At 39.6% G+C, this 21,850-nt stretch overlaps 1 protein-coding gene and 1 long non-coding RNA gene across 3 annotated transcripts in view; one reads left to right on the forward strand and one right to left on the reverse strand.

Moving 5' to 3' along the window:
- Positions 1 to 21,850, forward strand: part of LOC121290298 (guanine nucleotide-binding protein subunit beta-4) — a 79,229-nt gene that overhangs the window by 3,499 nt on the left and 53,880 nt on the right. The window lies entirely within an intron of this gene.
- LOC121290307 lies at positions 393 to 21,149 on the reverse strand. Its single transcript, XR_005945763.1, has 2 exons — positions 21,000 to 21,149; positions 393 to 1,828 (listed from the first exon to the last, which is right to left on the reverse strand). It is a non-coding gene; the product is annotated as an uncharacterized LOC121290307 (long non-coding RNA).

Here is a 21,850-nt window from a genome sequence, read left to right on the forward strand (position 1 = left end):
AGGATTGTATAGGTATTTTGTCATAGATGTAATTACAATGGTTATTTTCTTGTTAACTTATTTTTAAAAGTACAAGAATGGAAAACAATAGATTATTGTCCTTTTATACCAATACCTATGATTTAACTCCAAATTATAAACTTTTAGATCCAATAATAGTGTTACATTTCAGTAAGATTGAGTATGTTGTCAGTTGAGTATGTAGTTATTTGTTATGGCCATGAAGTTGACTAGTCTTGCTAAATCATTAGTCAGAGTGGATTTGCTTGTTGATCATTGTTAGACAATAGAACAAACAGTGGATAGGTTGTGTAGCATGTTACATTTTAGTAACAATCAGACTTTTTGGACTTTGCTGTAGGCAACAGAACTGAAAAATCAAATACACTTCATATAGTTAGATATTTTATTATGCTTCACCATGAAGCCTTTCAAGTGGATGAAAAAAGGGGAACAAATGCCTTTTCCTACCTTTTACAGACTAAATTAGTGTTTAGACTTTCATATTTACATGATATTTAAAATGTTTGTCATAAGATCACATTCATTAAAAACTGCAGCTGAATCAGAAAGTAGATGAATTCTTGCAATCGTGGATGAAAAATGATGCCATCCGTGTAAATTCTTGACATCCAGTACAGCAATCCACTTTTGCAACATGTTGATTGTAATTCCAGTTTAATACTCGAATAGGAAACCTTGAGATAACAGGCATTTTGTACACCATAGTCTTGCATCAGGTTGCTTTTATAGTGGAATAATTTAGTTGCTACTGTACCACGAATGTGGTTGCAAACTTTACAACAAGGGATAGAGCCATCCAGTGGTTTCCATAGATGTAAGAAAGACCTTTTCCAATGTGCTTTATGGCTTAGTATTTGTGGTTACAATCTCAATGCATTATGGAGGGGGGGATAAGCTGTTCTCAGAAGAGTTTAGTGCAAGGGTTCAAATACTTGGTATGACCTGACCTTAACCAATATTGAAATGTTGGCTTGGCTCAATGACTGCACTTTGCCTCTGAGTCAGAAGGTTATGAGTTCACTCCCCATTCCAATACACATATCTGGCTTACACCACACGAAAGGGTATGTTGCAGTTCAAATAGGGAAAATTAATCCCACAATGCTTTGAGGAAGAACAAAGTGTCCTCTTGATGGTTGAGATATGAATGCTGGACAAAACAAGATCCCAAAAATAAATTCAGCTTGCCATTTATCTCATTTGCTGTTTGTGGGACTCTGCTGTATTTAAATTGGCTACAACATTTGCCGACAAAACATGGGTGGTCACACTTAATTGGCTTTGAAATGCTTTGGGGTGTGCTGAGGAAATAAAAGGTGCTATGTAAATTTGTTAGAACAAAAAAAGTCAGATGAATGTAAAAAGAAAGATTCCTTTCTGCAGTCTCAACCACTTTGGTAAAAGTAACAGGGTTAGTCCCACAGTTTTAACGACAGCTTCCTTGGGCTGGCCATAGTGAAGTTGGTGTTGCTAACTTGTCTGGTCAACAATTTGCCATAATTTTTAAAAAAGACCTTGAGTTTTGTTGTCTTCTTTCCTTCTTTGCACCAGAAATGCTAATGCAGGATGTACTACTTGATGAGCATAGTGTAGTAGCATTATAATTGGCAGAGGTGCTACAGCACAGATGCAGTTCAGCACTTGCTTTCTCCTCTATCACTTCTGATTTTTAATTTTTACAAGAAGTCATGTAACTCCACTTCAGTAGGGAAGAGTAGATGTGGTCTTGGAGAAGGCATCCTGCTCTGCTAGCCTCACATGGGAAGTGTGCAACATGGAGGGAAAGTGTGAACAAAGTAACAGCCTAAGACAAATAAAATTGTGACATGTACATTAATTAGATAAATAGCAATATAAAGTCTCTTACAAATTAACCAACTCTTCACTGTACATTTCCTATTCAAATATCTTGCATCATTAAACCAAAACACAGCTTTAATAAACCAATCCTGAAGTAAGCATAAGGGTTCAATCACAATTTTGCAAAGTCAAAGTGTTGTTATGTCATACATTATTATGTTGCATCGAAGAACATAACTTATTACAACAAAAAAATTGGCATCACTGCACAAACATGTCCATTGTGCAAGTTATATTGCTACAAGTTCGATCACTTGCTTTTTTAACAGGTTTTTAACAATGTCAAAAAAGGTTATAATAAAGAACACTTCTACAAAGATCAGACAAGTTTTTACAATCAAAATTTTATTTATTTTGATAATATGACTGCATTATGCACAATAAATTAATTGCTTATGTACTCAGATGTTTTAAAAGAAAAATAATTAATTATACTGTGAAGCACTAAATATTATGAACCATAGGAAGACTAAGCTATAAGTATTGGCATATGTATATACACTAGTACCTTACTACAGTAAAAGTACATCACAGGTACGTTCTTGAGCAAAATATAACATCAAGCTACATGGATATTGGAACAGGTGATTGAAAACTTGGTGAAGAGATGTGTTTTGAAGGAGCAGGAGAGGCAGAATTTTAGGAAGGGAACAACAGCACTGGGGTGCTAACATTGCCACCAGTGGTGGCATGAAGAAAATCAGGGATGCATGAGAAACCAGAGTTGGAATAGCCCAGAGAGTTTGGAGGATTGCAGGGCTGGTGGGTGTTCCAGAGCGAGGAAGGAGCGAGGCCATGGAAGGCTTTCAGAATACTCAATAAGCATATTCCTACTGTAAGGAAAAATGCTAAAAGGAGGACCCAATCATCCATGGTTAATTAAAGAAGTTAAGGAAAGCATCAAACTTAAGGAAAAAGCATATAGCTGCGCAGAGATGAGTGGCAGGTCAGATGATTGGTCAATATAAAGAGCAGCAGGGAATGACTAAAATGTTCATCAGGGGAAAGAAATTAAAGTATGACAGGAAGCTAGCTAGAAATGTAAATACGGACAGCAAGAGTCTCTACAAATATTCAAAAAGAAAAGAGTATGAAAATTGAGTGTTGGTCCTCTAGAGAGTGACAATGGGGAGTTAATAGTAGATAATAAGGAAATGGCAGATGAAAGGAACAAATATTTTGCTTCTGTCTTCACTATAGAGGATACAAAAAACATTCTAGTAATAGCTGTAAATCAGAAGGTGGAATGGAGAAAGGAACTTGGTGAAATTGCAATCACTAGGGAAATGGTATTGAGCAAACCAATGGAGCTGCGGGCTGACAAGTCTCCGGGTCCTGATGGACTTCATCCTGGGTCTTAAGAGGTGGCTAATGTGGTGGTAGATACATTGGTGTTAATTTTCCAAAATGTCCTTGATTGTGGAAAGGTTCCATCAAACTGGAAAGTAGTAAATATAACCTCCCTATTCAAGAAAGGATGGAGGCAGAATACCAGAAACTATGGGCCAGTTACCTTGATGTCTGTAGTAGGGAAGGTGTCAGAATCGATCATTAAGGAGGTTATAGCTGGGCACTTAAAGAAACTCAAGGTAATCGGGGAGAGTTGGCAAGGTTTTGTGAAAGGGGAATCATGTTTAACCAATTTATTGGGGTTCTTTGAAGGAGTAATATGCGCTGTGGATAAAGAGGAGCCTGTAGACGTGCTGTAGTTGGATTTCCAGAAGGCATTAGATAAGGTGCCACATCAAAGATTATTGAGGAAAATAAACACTCATGGTTTAAGTGGTAACACATTAGCATGGATCGAAGATTGGCTGAAAACAAAAAACTGCGGATGCTGGAAATCCAAAACAAAAACAGAATTACCTGGAAAAACTAAGCAGGTCTGGCAGCATTGGCGGAGAAGAAAAGAGTTGACGTTTCGAGTCCTCATGACCCTTCAACAGAACTAGGTGATTCCAAGGAGAGGGGTGAAATATAAGCTGGTTTAAGGTGTGTGTATTGGGGGGGGGGGTGTGTGTGTGTGTGGTTGTAGGGATAAGCAAGCAGTGATAGGAGCAGATAATCAAAAGATGTCACAGACAAAAGAACACAGGTGTTGAAGTTGGTGATATTATCTAAACGAATGTGCTAATTAAGAACGGATGGTGGGGCACTCAAGGTATAGCTCTAGTGGGGGTGGGGGGGCATAAAATATTTAAAAATAATGGAAATAGGTGGGAAAAGAAAAATCTATATAAATTATTGGAAAAAACAAAAGGAAGGGGGGAAGAAACAGAAAGGGAGTAGGGATGGAGGAGGGAGGTCAAGACCTAAAGTTGTTGAATTCAATATTCAGTCCGGAAGGCTGTAAAGTGCCTAGTCGGAAGATGAGGTGCTGTTCCTCCAGTTTGCGTTGGGCTTCACTGGAACAATGCAGCAAGCCAAGGACAGACATGTGGGCAAGAGAGCAGGGTGGAGTGTTAAAATGGCAAGCGACAGGGAGGTTTGGGTCATTCTTGCGGACAGACCACAGGTGTTCTGCAAAGCGGTCGCCCAGTTTACGTTTGGTCTCTCCAATGTAGAGGAGACCGCATTGGGAGATTGGCTGGCTAGCAAAAAACAAAGTGTGCATAAATGGGTCTTTGTCCGATTGGCAGGATGTGACAAGTGGAGTCCCGCAGGGGTCTCTGCTGGGGCCTCAACTTTTTACAATTTATGTCAATGACTTGGATAAGGGGAGTGAAGTCATGGTAGCTAAATTTGAACATGACACAAAGATAGATATGAAAGTAAGGTGTGTGAAGCCTGAATAATATCCAGACTTGGGCTGACAAGTGGCAAGTAACATTCGCACCACACAAGTGTCAGGCAATGATCATTTCCAACAAGAGAGAATCAACCATTGCTCCTTGACGTTCAATGGCATTACCATCACTGAATCCCCCATTATCAACATCCTGGGGGTTACTATTGACCAGAAACTGAACTGGACTAGCCATATAAATACTATAGTTACAAGTACAGATCAGAGGCTAGGAATTGTGCAACGAGTAACTCCCCTCCTGACTCCCCAAAGCCTCTCCACCATCTACAAGGCACAAATCAGGAGTGTGATGGAATATTCCTCGCTTGAATATTTTGGGAGCTGCACTTATCCAGGCAAGAAGCATGACACCATCCAGGAGAAAGCAGCCCGCTTGATTGGCATTACGTCCACAAACATTCACTCCTTCCATGATAGACGCACGGTGGCAGCAGTATGTACCATCTACAAGGTGCACTGCAGGAATTCACCAAGGCTCCTTCAACAGCACTTTCCAAACCCACGACCACTACCATCTAAGAAGGACAAGGGCAGCAGATAGATGGGAATATCACCACCTGGAAGTTCCCCTCCAAGCCACTCACCATCCTGACTTGGAAATATTTTGCTGTTCCTTCACTGCCACTGGGTCAAAATCCTGGAACTTCCTTCCTAATAGCACTATGGGTGTACCTATACCACATGGACTGCAGCAGTTCAAGAAGGCAGCTCAAGGGCAACTATGGATGGGCAATAAATGTTGGCCCAACTAGCGAAGCCCACATCCCATGAACCAATGATAAAAAAAGAGGACAAATGGAGCTTTCAAACAGATATAGATAGTTTGAGTGAGTGGGCAAAATTTGGCAGATAGAGTACAATGTGGGAAAATGTGAAGTTGTTCACTTTGGCAGGAAGAATAAAAAAGAGCATTAGTCAAACGGAGAATGCCTGCAGAATTCAGAGGTGTTCTAGTGCATGAGTTGCAAAAGGTTAGTATGCAGGTACAGCAAGTAATTAAGAAGGCTAATGGAATGCTATCCTTTATTAGGAGAGGAATTGAACATAAAAGTGATATGCTTCAGTTAAACAGGGCATTGGTGAGACCACATCTTGAATATTGTGTGCATTTTGGTCGTCTTATTTAAGGAAGTAAATGTGTTGGAGACAGTTCAGAGGAGGTTTACTAGATTGATGCTTGGAGTGAGTGGGTTGCCCTATGAGGAAAGACTAGACAGACTGGGCTTGTTTCCACTGGAGTTTAGAAGAGTGAGGGGTGACTTGATTGAAGTATATAAGATCCTGAACGGTATTGACAAGATGGTCGTGGAAAGGAAGTTTCTTCTTGTAGGTGTGTCCAGAACATGGGGGCACTGTTTTAAAATTAGGGGTCGCCCTTTTAGGAAAGTGATGAGGAGAAATGTTTTCTGAGGGTTGTGCGACTTTGGAACACTGTCTCAGAAGGCAGTGGAGGTGGGGTCATTGAGTATTTTTAAGGGGGAGGTAGATTCTTATTAGGCAAGGGAATCAAAAGTTGTTGGGGGTAGATAGGAATATGGAATTCAAAACACAAACAGATTACCTAATTGAATGACGGAGTAGGCCGCTGAATGGCCTACCCCTGCTCCTGTTTTGTATGTTCATATGATTTGACTGCCAGAGTTGTGAATTTGAGGCTTTGCCGATGTAAATGGGTGAAAATTGTGGTGATGGATAATGAGACTTGGTGCAAGTTAAGGTGGGGGAAACAAAGTTGTGGGTGAACTTCAGCTGAAGTTTATGGAGGGTGGGAGGCTGGCCAGGAGACAGTTGGAATAGTTGATGCTGGAGGAACAAAACAACGGCTAGCATGCTGGGGCAAGGGGTTGTGGGGTCAGGGTAGAGACAGTGATGATATGGATGAAGAAGTAAGTGATCTTGTTGGAGAGAATATTGTTTCATAGTTTGCCATTGTGAGATTTGAACTCTTGATCTTGGGGTTACAAACCCAGTACCATAACCACTTGGCTATTTAGGCCAAGCTACTTGGAGAGAATATGTGGTCAGAAGCTCAGCTCAGAATTAAATAGGACAGAGTCTGGCTCACACTCAGAAAGTGGACTGGGAGGGGGACAGAGCTTATGGCTGCAACTGAAGGCACTTGCTTTGATCTTCCCTGTCTTTAATTGAAGTAAATTCTGTGCATCCAATAATGGATGTCAGTGAAAGGAAAACAAACAGGAAATATGAAATGATACCAAAATTGCTGGAACCACACAGGTCTAGCAGCAAATTTGCAAAATAAGTAGTTGAAACAAAGGCAGAAGAGTAAACCATTTTTCAAGCGCCATTGGGATAAAATAGTGATATCTTCAAGTCAAGGCAATTGTCTCAAGATAATTACATTTTGACCCCCTATCAAAATGTAGATGGAAATTTTATCAATAAATTTTGCAATGCAAGTATATTTTAAGTATTTATTTTTCCGTAAGTATGCTTGCGGTAAAGAATATATCATTGTTTGAAGACAGAGTCCCAGGCTAAAGTTTGAAATACCTATAATATTGCTGTTTATTTTCCCTCCATGCTGTACCACTGAAATTGTTTATATGTGGAATTGTAGCAAAAATAAATCACACCATGCTGATCTGTCCCAGGTAAATTGAAATGAAAGATTGGCAGGCATAGCTGTTATTGAACAATGGGCTACCTTTTAAAGAGGAGATAGTTTGGGTATAGTTGAGGTTCATTGTCGTGAGGGGAAAGGAGGGGCAACCGGAGGCAGAGCTGCCTGTATGATGAAAGAGATGTAGTGCAAGGTGAAGCAGAAAAAGGGTGCATATGACAGATGTCAGGTTGATATTACAAGTAAGAACCAGGCTGAATATATAAAGTTCAGCGGGGAAATACAAAAAGAAATGACAGGCAAAGAGATATCTGCCCGTCTTTTTTCATACTAACTTAAAAAGGAATCCAAAAGTCATGTGTAGGTATATGAATAGTAAAAGTAGTGGGTTAAATTAGGGACCAAAGAGGGGATTTACACCTGAAGGCAGAGAACTTGGCTGAGGCCCTAAATGACTACTTAACATCTGTCTTTACTAATGAAGAAAATGCCAAAGCTATGAAGTCATAGAATTAATACAGCACAGAAGGAAGCCATTTGGCCCGTTGTCTATCCCGGCACTCCACACAAGCAACTTAGCTAGTCCCATACCTATGCCTTAGCTATGTGACCCTGCACGTTTTCTCTTCAGATAATGACCCAATTCTCTTTTGAATTTCCCTTCACCACACCCTTAGGTTATGCATTCGAGATCCTAGATGGTCACTGGGTTTTAAAAAGTCTTTCCTCATGTTGCCTCTGGTTCTTTTGCCAGTCACCATAAATCTGTGTCCTCTGGTTCTTGACTCTCCTGCCAATAGGAACAGTTTCTCCCTATCTATTCTGTGCAGATCCTACATGATCTTGAACATTATCAAATCTTTTTTCAACATTCTCCAAGGAGAATAACCCTAGCTCCTCCAATCTATCCATATAACTGAAGTCCCACATGCTTAGAACCATTCTCGTGAATCTTCTCTGCATCCTCTCTAATGCTTTCACATCCTTCCTAAAGTGTGGTGCCCAGAACTGAATGTAATACTCCAGTTGAGGTTGAATTAGTGTTTTATGCAGTTTTATCATAACTTCTTTGTTTCTATACCCTACACCCCTATTTTAAAGGCCAGGATCCTGTATGCTTTATTAACCGCTCTCTCAACCTGCACTGCCACTATCAATGAGTTTGCACATCTGCACCCAGATCTCTCTGCTCCTTGAGAATTGTATCCTTTATTTTATATCGTCTGCCCTCATTCTTCCTAACAAATTGAATCACTTCACAATTCTCTGAATTAAATTTCATTTGTCACTTGTCTGCCCATTCCTCCAGCCTATCTCCTTTTGAGGTTTAACACTAACCACCTCGCAATTCATAAGTTTTGTATTGTCTGCAAATTTTGAAAGTGTGCCCTGTTTACCCAGATCTAGGTCATTAATATATATCAAGAAACTTCGGGGTCCTGACATTGATCCCAGGGGAACCTCACAATAAACCTTCCCCCAATCCAAAAAGCAACTGACCACCACTTCTGCCTGTTTCCTGTTACTCAGCCAACTTCATATCCATGCTGCTACTAACCCTTTTATTCTATGAGCTCTAACTTTGGTCACAAGCCTGCTATGTAGTGCATAATCAAATGCCTTTTGGCAGTCCAAGTACGCCAGATCAATTGCGTTGCTGCCATAGTCATTTAGGATGCAGAAGGAGGTTATTCAGCCTGTTGAGTGTGTGCAGGTTCTTCTTGGAATAATCCAGTCAGTCCCATTCCCCTGCTCTATCCCTGTAGCCCTGCAAGTTTAGTTCCTTAAATTTTCTTCTGAAATCATTGATATCTCTGCTTCCGCCACCTGAGTGGGCAGCAAGTTCCAGGTCATTACCAGTCGCTATATGAAAAAGTTCTCCCTCATGTTCACTTTGTGTCTTTCGCCCAAAACCTTAAATCTTTGTTCCTACTTCTTGTACCATTTGCTAATAGGAACAGTTCTTCCTTGCCTACCTTATCCAAACTTGCGATTGTGGTATTGGAATGTTCCAGTTCACTTGGGGAGTCCAAGATGCTGTGACAACATGTATTTTTTTTACATGAATGTTGTAATCTGGAACTATGGAAAGTGATAGAAGTTCCATCATATGGCTGACCAGAATCTCTCCCTCTCTTACTGTCTGCCGTTGGCATGTGTTTGAAGAATTTGCAGGTTGATTCTCAACCTGTTAGCTGCACAAGGTACACACCTTCTTTAGCCGTCAAATCCTGCAGTGGGCTCAAATATGGAGCTTCTGTCTCTGAGCCTGAATTATCATTCTGTTAAACCTCCTGCACCCTCTCAATCACATCTATCCTGAAGTGTGGTGACCAGAACTGGACACAGTCCTGTAGTTGTGGCCTAATCTGTAAATGTTCAGCATGACTTCCCTGCTTTTTGTATTCAATGCCTCCATGTATGAGTCCAAGATCCCACATGCTTTGCGAACTGCTCTCTCAATATATTCTGCCACCTTCAAAGGCCTGTGCATATCCATCCCCAGTTCCCTCTGTTCCTGCACACTCTTTAGGACCATGCCATTAAGTCTATATTGCTTTTCCATATCTCTTCTGCCAAAATGCATCACCTCACACTTCTCTATTAAATTCCTTTTGCCACTTGCCTGTCCATTCTGCTAGTCTATTTATGTCCTGTTGCAGTCAATTAGAATCATCCTTTCCTGTTGGAGATGATCATTGCCTGGCACTTTCTGGTGGGAATGTTACTTGCCACTTCTCAGCCCAAGCCTGAATGCTGTCCAGGTCTTGTTACATACGGACAAGGACTACTTCAGTATCTGAGGAGTCGCAGATGGTGCTGAACGTTGTACAATCATCAGCAAACATCACAATTTCTGATCTTATGATGGGTAAGGTAATTGCAGCTGTAGATGGTTGAGCCTAGGACACAACCCTGAGGCAGCAATGTCCTGGGGCCTGAGATTATTGGCCTCCAGCAACCACAACCATTTTCCTTTGTCCTAGGTATGACTTCAACCAGTGGATGCATCCAAGGATGCTGAGGGAGGTAAGGGAGGACATTTTGTAGAGCTTCCTGACTATAATTTTCCAATTCTCCTTGGATACGAGGGGTGGTGTCAGAATTGGAGGATTGCAAATGTCACAATCCTGTTCAACAAAGGATGAACAGATAAACCCAGCAACTACAGGCCTATCATTTTAACCTAGGTGGTAAGAAGGCTTTTGCAGGCAATAACCTGGGATAAAATTAACCGTCATTTGGACAAGTGTGGGTTTATTAAGGAAAGTCAGCATGGATTTGTTAAAGGCAAATCACGTTCTACCAACTTGATTCAGTATCTTTGATGAGGTAACAAAGGGTTGGTGAGGGTAGTCTGATTGATGTGTATATGGATTTCCGAAATGCATTTTATAAAGTGGCAAATAATGTTGCCAACAAAGTTGAAGCCCATGGAATAAAAAGGCCATTGGCAGCGTGATGTGATGTTGTTTGAATGACAGGTAACAGATTAGTGGTGAATGTTTTTCTTTCACTGAAGGGAGGCATACAGTGTGGTTCCCCTAGAGTCGGCGCTAGGACCACCTGAATTTCTTGACTTACGGTAATGACTTAGACTTGGGTGTACAGGGCACAATTTCAAAATTTACAACTGATGCAAAGCTTGGAACTATTATAAATTGTAAGGAGGATAGTGATTGACTTTAAAAGGACATACACAGGCTGGAGGAATGGGTGAACAGGTGGAATATGAAATCTAATGCAGACAACTGTGAAGTGATACATTTTGTTAGAAAGAATAGGAAGAGGCAATATAAACTAGTACATTTTTTCTTCTTAATTCTTTCATGGGATGTGGGCGTTGTTTCGAGGCCAGCATTTGTTCCCCATCCTTAATTGCCCTTGAATTGAGTGGCTTGCTGGGCCATTTCAGAGAGCAGTTTAGAGTCAACCACAAGCTGTGGACCTGGAGTCGCATGTAGGCCAGACCAGGTAAGGATGGAAGATTTCTCTCCTTAAAGGGACATTAGTAAACCGGATAGGTTTTTATAACAATCGATTGTAGTTGACATAGTTGCCATTACTGAGACTGGCTTTATGTTCCAGATTTATTTAAATTCCACCAGCTGCCATGGTGGGATTTGAACCCGTGACCGGAGCATTCTAAAGGAAGTGCAGGAAAAGAGAGATCTGGGGGTATTTGTGTACAGATCTTTGAAGGTGGTAGGGCATTTAGTAAAGCACACTGGAGGTATGGAGTACTGAAGCAAGGAAGTTATGATGAACCTTTAAAGCACTGGTTTGGCCTCATCTGGAATTTCATGTCCAGTTCTGGACACCACACTTTAGGAAGGTTGAGGGCAGCGGAGAAGGTGCATAAAAAAATTTGAGGATGGTTCCAAGGATGAGAGAATTCAGCCTTATGGATAGATTGGAGAAGCTGGTGCTCTTCTCTTTGAAGAAGAAAAAGTTGAGAGGAGATTTGATAGAGGTATTGAAAATCAGAATAGATAGAAGCTGTTCCCATAGGTGGAAGGTTCAAGAACCAGAGGGAACAGATCTAAAGTGATTAACAAAAGAACCAAAAGTGACATGAAATCTTTTTTATGCAATGAGTGGTTAGTGTTTGGAATGCACTGGTCAAGGGCTGGTGGAGGCAGATTCAATCATGGCTTTCAAAAGGGAATTGGAATATTATTTGAATGGAATAAAATTGCAGGGCTATGGGAAAACGGTTGGCTAGTGGAATTAGCTGAGTTAGTTCTGCAGAGAGCCACAATGGATATAATGGGCCAAATGGCTGCCTCCTGAGCTATAATCATTCTGATTCTATAATTGCAGTTTGCTAGATCAGCATCTGAAATTCTGCCCTAATGTTGACCCGATATGTGAATGGAATAATTCCAGATGAATACTGTTTGTTACTCCCTTTAGTAAAATGAAGATATCCATTTCTCATCCTACCAGAACGCTTAGTTACATTCAGCCCGCCTCTGACATACCAAATGTCTGGTCAATTCTTCTATTTTGTCTAAAATGCGTTCTTTGCATCTTATAGCTTTCTCCTAGTTTTTACTGACCTGACACTGTTAAAAAGTAATGTTTCGTGTCTAAGAAATAAAGGGCTTTTTAGGGGTGACAGTATGAAAGAAAATCATGACAATTACTCTGGAGAAAGGTCATTAAGACTTTTGAGTAATATTTGGTTTCACACGATTTAGTATTTGACTTCTCGGGTCAAGAACACAATATGCAGAGTGGGTTGGAAAGTGGAAATTAAGTGAAATCAAATTAGGTGAAAGATTCCAGGAATGCTGACAGTGTACATCATAAATTAGTGTGCATTGTGGTTATTCATATAAATGCTTGGTCAACCTGAAGACTGGAATGAGTGCATTGACTGGTGCTTTTCCATTAAACAAAATTTAAATTTTATCACATGTGAAAATTCTTTCCTAAATGATCAATGTATGTGCATTTCTAACAGTAGTACTACGCTAAAGTGCTTCTGCAGGCGGCAAATTTGTTTGTTTCTCTAGCTAACTATACGGAGATACTTAGCACAGAGTATTGTTTAATTACTTCGTACATCTCGGTTGCTGTACTAATGCCTACTCATTTGTAATATATTTTGGATGTGATAGTTATCAAAATCTAGTAACACCGCTGTTGCATTAAATGTACTTAATTTAACTTGCCTGGTATATATAGAATATGTTAAATCTGAAGTGTGAAACTGTAATGAATGCATTCAGGTTGCATTTTCCTGTTTTTTAAACAGATGATGACATACAACTAAATTTTGCACTTAAAATCCAGCCCAAAGATACAGCACTTCTCAAATCTTTTAATTGTGGTTTTAATGCGGATTTAATGCATTCACCGTTTTTCTAAATTCTAAATTGCTTCTGGCTCAACAATAGTGAAGTTATTTGTGTTGCAAACAGTTTTCTCATCAACTAATTCATCGCAAATAACTAGATTATGTTGTACATCATTGCTATTTTAGTGCTTAATTAAGTAATTTTTAAAAAGCAGTCAACTAAATTTGAGAGCCCACTGCAACCCTCAGGAACTTATCACTGTAGATAATGAAATGTCAAGTTTATTTAAACCCAGGTCTGATACCTTGTAGCCAACGAATAAAGATTTTTAAAGAGCCCCAATGTTTTTATCATACCACTGAAGAACGGATATAAAGAACATAGAAAAAGGTTCATTTGGGATTTCAGATCTTGAAAATGGAGTACTGTTTAATTGATGCTAATAATCACAAGCTGATCTTTTCTCAGTGTAATGTCAGTGAGTGCAGGTTATGTAGATTGCCACTTTAATAAAGTTAGAAGGACATTGCTGCTTTTTAGAAATTGTAAACCCTGTAATTGGGAAGTGAATGTAAAGTGCTTTTTGCTTCTGGTAAGTGGCCAAGGCAATGCACAATATGTGAATTAGTACCAAAAAACTACATTACAATTATACAGAGCTGAGAGTTGAAGGGATGTCAAATGGTCTGTAAATGAGTCTAACGTTTTTCATGTTATTTCTGTCATTATACTTGTAAGTGAGCTTGCTTTGATTTGCTTGCACAACTTTGGTATTTGGTCTACCTGGCCAAATTATAGTAATCCTGAAGTAATTATTGAAAAGCCTTTTTTCATGATTTTATGTAGTCAGACTAAATATCAGTGTGACCTTTTTTAAAAAAAATGCATCAAGCAGGCTGTTGGCTGATCCAGGCATTCATGTAAACCGAATCTGAATTTTGAGAAACTGAATATATATAATAAACTTTGGTGTGAATTTTACGAGTATCAATATACAGCATAGTTGACATTTGAAATTTAATAGACTGGTTTTTGGCATTGCTCCAACATAAATTTGGCTGAATTTCAATATTTTCTTTAATGAATGTAAAACTCAACAATTTTATGATGTTGTATTTGTTGAACTTAAAATTATCATTCATACTCATATGTTTTGATGCATTATGCAGTCTAATAAATACAATAATTGGGACTATCAAACAATTCATATTAATTGGCATTAATCTCTATCTAAAAAAATTAATGTTAATCTGGGTTTTAGTCATATTTAATATTATTGTATCCATCTCATTCAAGTTGGTGTTATTTCTGATATTACATGGAATTATATAGAAAAACTCATACCCTTGTGATCCTGGAACTCAATTTGACATTAGCTACAAGCAACCATCATTTGATCCAACAAACCATCAGACCATCCACGTTTTTAAAAAAAACTAAAGCTACCCAGATACTTCAGTCCATAATGCTTTAGCTGATCTTTCTCTTTTCGATTGCTTTCTGTTGAATATTAGTCCCCATTAAACATTTATCACTATGTTTACATGAGCCCTAGTTTAGAGTTTTCCTTTTTTTAAAGACAGCTCTTTGCCCCGCTCCGCCCCATCCACCTTCTCTGCCCTACCTAGCCCAAACACTTTATGTGACCCAGAATCTCACATTACCACCCATCCCCCAACTGCCTTACATTACCGAGACAAAAACAGAATTACCTGGAAAAACTCAGCAGGTCTGGCAGCATCGGCGGAGAAGAAAAGAGTTGACGTTTCGAGTCCTCATGACCCTTCTGTCGAAGGGTCATGAGGACTCAACGTCAACTCTTTTCTTCTCCGCCGATGCTGCCAGACCTGCTGAGTTTTTCCAGGTAATTCTGTTTTTGTTTTGGATTTCCAGCATCCGCAGTTTTTTTGTTTTTTACATTACCGAGAGCTTTTTAACTTGCCTATTTCTACATCTCTCACCATTGGTGGTTGGATGGCTGGGAAGTGGTAGCAATAAGGGCATACGGAATGAGATTCATTATTAATTAAAATGAAATAATTATATATTTTATTTTGAAAATAGAATGTTCATATGGTGTTTGAAAATAAAGTATTGAACATCAGAGCTTGAAACGTTGTTTTAGTTTCCATAACCTCTGCAATGAGCATAACAATCACCAAAATGAATGAAAACTTCTATAATTGAGGCAAACTGTGATTAACTAACAGTTTTAGCAATGATATAGCTTGATTTGTGAAAGGTTAATATTCTTGGCCAGAATTGTTTCAGCCCACAGGATATGTCATTCGTGATTGAAAAAATATATTTCAGGATTTTTGCTAGTATTCATTAGTTTTTGTCAACTTCATTCTGGTAACTCAGTTAAGGAATAACTCCTGCTTCTGTTGAATATTTTCTCATGTATTTGAGACCTGATTTTTTTTTTTATGAATCTGTGGAGGTTAATCTTTTTACTTTGAAATGTTTTTGAGGTATTGGGACTGTATGCAAAACAAATTAGATGCAAGAATGGTCGGTTAGCAGTATTTCAGCATCCTTAATCAGTATGCACTTTCCCTGCAGCAAACACTTAATCCATACGCGTAGTGCCGTCTGTACCTTGGGAAAGTGGCGTACGTTAAGTATAATTTATCTTCTGTAGGTGGGTGGCGGAGGGGATGGGGAGGGTGTGGTAGAAGTGCTGAAAAATCATCCTATTTGGCTGCTGCAGTATGCTGATTGACCAAGATTTTCAAACTTGCTATCTTCCTTCCCTTAGATTAAAAAAAACTTAAAATGTTAACATAGTTTAGTAAAAGTGATTGATTTATTTGAGTGTGGGTAATATTTTCATTTACAGATAGATTGGGAAGAAGTCTTGTGATGCAGTGGGTAGCATCCCTGCCTCTGAGCCAGAAGCTCCAGGTTCAATTCTCATTCCAGGATTTGATGGCCAAGAAAGGTCTGTTCATAATGTGGCCAAACAGGTTGACTTGTAAATCCTTCCAAGATTTACCAATGGCAGGTGGTAAGGGCAGGAGAGATTCCTGGCCCGCCATGTGATGGGAAAAAATTGGAGCCTCGAACATCACTATCCATAGCTCCAGGCTGCATCATGCATGTATAAGTGGCTGGACAGCTGGTGTGGATTGGATTAGTGCCAACAGCATGGGGTTTGACCCCTTTTTTGACTGGGGTGGATTCAGGACCTGCCTCCTTTCCTGATCTGTGGTTTTTAGATTTTTAAAAACATTTTATAAATGGACATTTTTTTGAAAACAGTTAACAATTTTAGGTATTGGCATTTCATTCAAGTAAAGTATTGTTTAAGTTGCTGGCAAATCCAGCATTTATTGCCCTTGAGCTAGAAAGGAATGGCTTGCTTGGACATTGTAGAGGGCAGTTAATTAGCCACGTTGCTGTGGATATGGTGTCACATACAGCCCAGACTGGATAAGGATGGCAAATATTGTTTGTTAGAAGACATTAGTGAACTAGATGGGCTTTATGACATCCTGGTAGTTTCATGGTAATCATTTCTAATAGTACCATTTTTAACACCCTCAGCTGGCATTGTGGGTTTTGAACTCATGTCTTGGGATCATTAATCCAGGCCTCTGGATTACTGGTCCAGTAACATAACTGCTATGTTACCCTATGCCTAAGTGCAGAAAGCTGAATGTAAATTATACAATATGCTGTTTGTCACTAGCACTAAGATTCACATGCACAATCTATTTTTATATTCACGTAAGCAAGTATGATTCACATGAGGTTTAGAATGCTTTTGATTCAGGATTAGTGAAGATAGCTGTTGTTTCCCGTAATACCTAAATAAAATTCAATAGTGGGTTAACAAGGCATGGTTTTGGCAAAATGTGTGACTATATTGCTGCTAAGCTTATTGCTGATTTATGGTTGTCATAGCCAACTAAATGGACAAAGTAAGCCTTTGGCATTAGTTTAGCAATGATCACTTGTATATTATTATATTATCACGTAGGGGGTAGGCAGGAATGTGGAGTGCAGGTTACAATCAGATAAGCTATGATTTTATTGAATGGCGAAGCAGGCTTGAGGGGCCGAGTGGCCTACTCCTAATTTGTATGTACATATATATTATTTGGCCTAGCAGCAGAGCTCATGCATGCTGGTTCAAATTCTAATGATTCCAGGAAATTACTTGAATGTATGTTCAGTGGCATAAAACATTCTGAATCTAAATTTGGTATTTTGCCTGACTATTGAATTGAATTCTATGTATTCAAACATCACTTAATCCATTTTGATCGTTTTTGGCAGTAATGCTGAACAATACTGGTAGTGCCTGGAAGCATGATATCTGCTTATATTGAATGGCCTGCAAAGAACAAAAATCTAGATATTATATACCTAATTTCCTTCTATAATGAAAAACACCCACACACACTCTTGTGGGAATACAAAATAGTTTCATATTTGGAAATAATTCTCTCATCTTGTTAAACACACATTGGCTTCCCAAGGGTAAACAGCACTGTCATTTCAGAAAATATTTTCGGTTCATTTACAGCAAAGGAAGTAACATACTGGAGCATAAACAAATACTGAAAAAATGTACGTTATAGAATTCAAGACATTTCTCTTAACTTACAGTATCCCCAGTTTGACTGAAATCAGACCCCTGAGACCCTCTTGTTTTTCTCTGGTATCTGGGGCTTGTTTTGAAAACTTATATTCTAAAGAGGATTTATCCTTGCTCTTGTCTGCTGCCCTGGCCCTGGCTGATATTTACCTTGGAACGTAATGCCAAATACTCACTCTATTAACTAATGGAGCAGTCAGGGGAGCCCTGTCTCTCTCATCCTTCGATTTTCGTAATGGGAGTTTTGCATTTACTGTGTGCATGTATAAATCCCATCCTCGCCTTTCCTCTTCACCAACCTCCGACCCCCAACAACTTCTGAACTTTGCCAATTAAAAATAGAAAACACTTGAAATACTCAGCAAGTCTGGCAACATCTATGGAGAGAGAAGTTAAAGTTAACATTTCAGGTTGATGACCTTTCATCAGAAGAGTTCTAATATTTTTAGCATTTTGTTTGTTTCAGATTCCTAGCATCGACTGCGTTTTGCTTTTGTTCCAACTTTCCCAATTGTGTAAGTGGATGTAACTGTCAAGTCGCGTTTAATCCTCTACTGTGCCATGTGGTGCAAGTTGTTTATTTTGTCTCCACGTCTTACCCCTGCTAGTAGTCATCTCCATATTTGAGTTATCAAAGCCAGTTTATACAGTTGATTTTATGTAAATACCCATGTGATTCAAGCATAGAATTTCATTTTGCCAAATCACTTTGTCTTTGTTACCATAATATTGAACTCCTCATCTGCATGTACCATATTCTGTTGAGTTTCACTGAATCTTGTTTAAATATTTTTAATCATGGAGATAGTACTGGGAAATTGTACCTTTTAAAGTCAATACATAATGTCTTGAGTATTGCTGAAAAAAGAGACATTCTTTGTTGAAGCTTTTTGTCTTGCACTTATCAGGACAATTCCCAAGAATACCAAATATAAAGGGAGCAACAATTTATATTGTCTGAGGAGAGAGTACTAATTGATTGACAAGTGGATTCTGATTGGTAGAGATGTTGCCATGAAGGATGCATCAATTGATGGTGACTGACAGTTAACTGCCGAGCATTGTTTGAAATTTAAACCAGGCAGTTTGACTCTGGTCAAGGCATTGCCCTGAGGAATGAACCAGCAAATGGTTGTCATTTATTTTGTTTAGCTGAAATAGGCATGATGTGTCTGTAAAGAACAGGGCCTTGTGTATTAATATATGTAGATTCCAATGCATGCAAATGCACTACACTGCAAGCCCGACTGACAATCTTAAATTGGTTGTCAATGTAATTCTTAGCATACTGAGGATTGTTTAGCAAATGTTGTCCAATCATGGATCACATCTAATGTTGAACACTGTTTTGAATTTTGGAAGCATGGGCTGGTTGGGTACAGTCTGTACCTTGCCTGTTGCGAACTGTGGAAGGGACATGCTGCTTGATACGATCCGCCAGCCTTTTGGACTTATGACCTACATTCCTAGCATCACACTGGCACTGAAATTCAAATACCACATTTCTTGTTTGTGTGATCAACAGAATGCCTTTATGGCCTGACAGCAGCATCTTGTTTGTAACGAAAACCACTCGTGTTACTACTGCATTATAGCAGTGTGAAACAGCTAACTTCACCTGTTGCTCAAATTTTTGAGAGATTGTGCCCTTCCAGGGTAATCTGAGGTAGATTGGGCACTTTTCAGGGCCGAAAGTGACGGCCTTAGGATGCTGTCATCAAGCCAAAAAAAATCTCCAATAAGAGAGAATCCAACTATCTTCCCTAGACATTAAATGGAATTATCACTGCTGAATCCCCCACTATCAACATCCTGGGGATTACCATTGACCAGAAACTGAACTGGACTAGCCACAGAAATACTGTGGCTACAAGAGCAGGTCAGAGGCTAGGAATTCTGTGGAGAGTAACTCATCTCCTGACTCCCGAAAATCTGTCCTCCATCTACAAGGCATAAGTCAGGAGTGTGATGGAATACTCTCCACATGCCTGGATGAGTGCAGCTCCCAACAACACTCAAGAAGCTCGACACCATTATCAAGGACAAAGCTGTCTGTTTGATTGGCACTCCATCCACCACAATAACCATTCACTCCGTCCACCACCGATGCACATTGATACCAAGGCTCTTTCGATAGCACCTTGCAAACCCGCAACCCCATCTATCTAAAAGGACAAGGGTAGCAGATGCTTGGGAACACCACCACCTGCAAGTTATCCTCCAAGTCACACACCATCCTGACTGAGAGCTATATTGCCATCCCTTCACTGTTGCCGGGTCAACTCCTGGAACTCCCTTCCTAACAACGCTGTGGACTGCAGTGGCTCGAGAAGATGGCTCACCATCATCTCCTTGAAGGCAATTAGGGATGGGCAATAAATGTTGGCCTAACCAACGACACCCACATCCCATGAACAAATTTTAAAAAGTTGAGAGATCAAATGTCACTCTGGTAAGTTGTATAATTAAATTTAATAAAATGGTGGTATAATGATAGCCACTATTATCCTTCTGGTCTATGCGTAACTTCAGTCCCAGGATATGTGTTTGACTCTTACTGATTTTTGTAAAACAACTGCTGCAAAACAAGATGTTAAAATCTAGCTAATTGTATTCATCACATAAAAAAGCTGAGGTTTGAAGACATTAGAGAGGATGGAGAAAACATTCACGAGAGTAGTTTCAGGGATAAGAAACTTCAGTTACATGGATAGATTGGAGAAGTTGAGACTTTTCTCCTTGGAGAAGCGAAGGTTAAGAGGAGATTAGATAGAGGTGTTCAGAATCCTGAAGGATCTGAACAGAGTAGATGGGGAGAAACAGTTCCAGTTAGTGAAAGGATCAAGAGCCAGAGGACACTGATTTAATGTCATTGACAAAAGGAACAACAATGTCATGAGGGAAAAGTTGCTTACACAGTGAGTGGTTAAGATCCAGCATGCACTGCCTGAGAATATGGTGGAGGCTGATTCAATTGTCCCTTTCAAAAGAGATTTGGATCATTAACTGAAGGGAAGAAAATTGCAGGGCACCTGAGAAAAGCCAAGGGAATGGCACTAGCAGAGTTGCTCTTGCAGTAACCTTTCTGTGATTTTATGATGAACACAGTCTGAGTTCTAATAACTTCCCAGCTGCACTGCACATTAGCCATGTTACTTAATATAGATATGACACTGAAATCTACCTGACCATGCAGATAATGCCATGTCTACAAAAGGCAGGTTGTTAATTGACCGGGTTAGATTTGGCTGATCAGCCTCCTCCTAATCATTAGCAAAGTGAAGTATGTATCATCAAACAACACATACTCACCTGTAATCTCCTTGCAGATTCTTGGTTCTAGTTCCTCCAAGGTTATTCAGCTCATGACAAAGGTACAGCCTCGATCCAGTAATTGTTAAAAGAGCTGAATGCCAGAGAAAAGGTGAAGGTAGCTGTCCTTTACGTCAAGGCAACACTTGACTGATTCTGGCATATGAACCTCTAGTCAGTGGGCAAGCTATCTTGTGGCTGATGTCATTCTTGACAAACAGAAAGATGTGATTGCCAGAGGCTGGATATCACACACTCAGGGCAGTGTTCTTGACCCTACCATCTTTGGCTGCTTCCTCAGTGCTCTATCTTCAAATTGATAGAACTGTCAGCCAACAGCCCCACTATCGTTTCCTCAGCACCTCAGATAGCAGCCTACAGCAAGTTATTGGGATATCCAGGCTTTGACTGACAAATGGCAGGCAACATTTGTGTCGTAAGCTCTCAACAATGATAGTTTCCAGCAAGAACATATTCAACCATCTTCATCTAACCTTTGGTGCGACTGCTAATTTCTTGCATTGATTAGGATTAGGTGTATTAACACTATGATTACTAGATCATGCCAAAGGCTGATGCTCTGCGAGTAGCTCAGTTTTTGCCCTCTGTACCTTTCACCCCCATCTACAAGGTTGAAGTGACTCATCTGGTTAGGTGCAGCTGCAGTAATATTAAGCTTAATTGTATGTAGGTCAAACCAGTGTTCTTGATTATTGCCTCTTCCATTGTTACTCACTTCATAAATAAGGAGTGACCGAAGGATTACCCATAGGCCATTTATAATTGCCCAAAAAGCTAAGCCTTTAACAGCAAAGAGCTGAAGAGAACATAGCAATTAGAGGTCCTTATAC

Source organism: Carcharodon carcharias, chromosome 2 (assembly GCF_017639515.1).
Source record: "Carcharodon carcharias isolate sCarCar2 chromosome 2, sCarCar2.pri, whole genome shotgun sequence".
NCBI classification, from domain to species: domain Eukaryota; kingdom Metazoa; phylum Chordata; class Chondrichthyes; order Lamniformes; family Lamnidae; genus Carcharodon; species Carcharodon carcharias.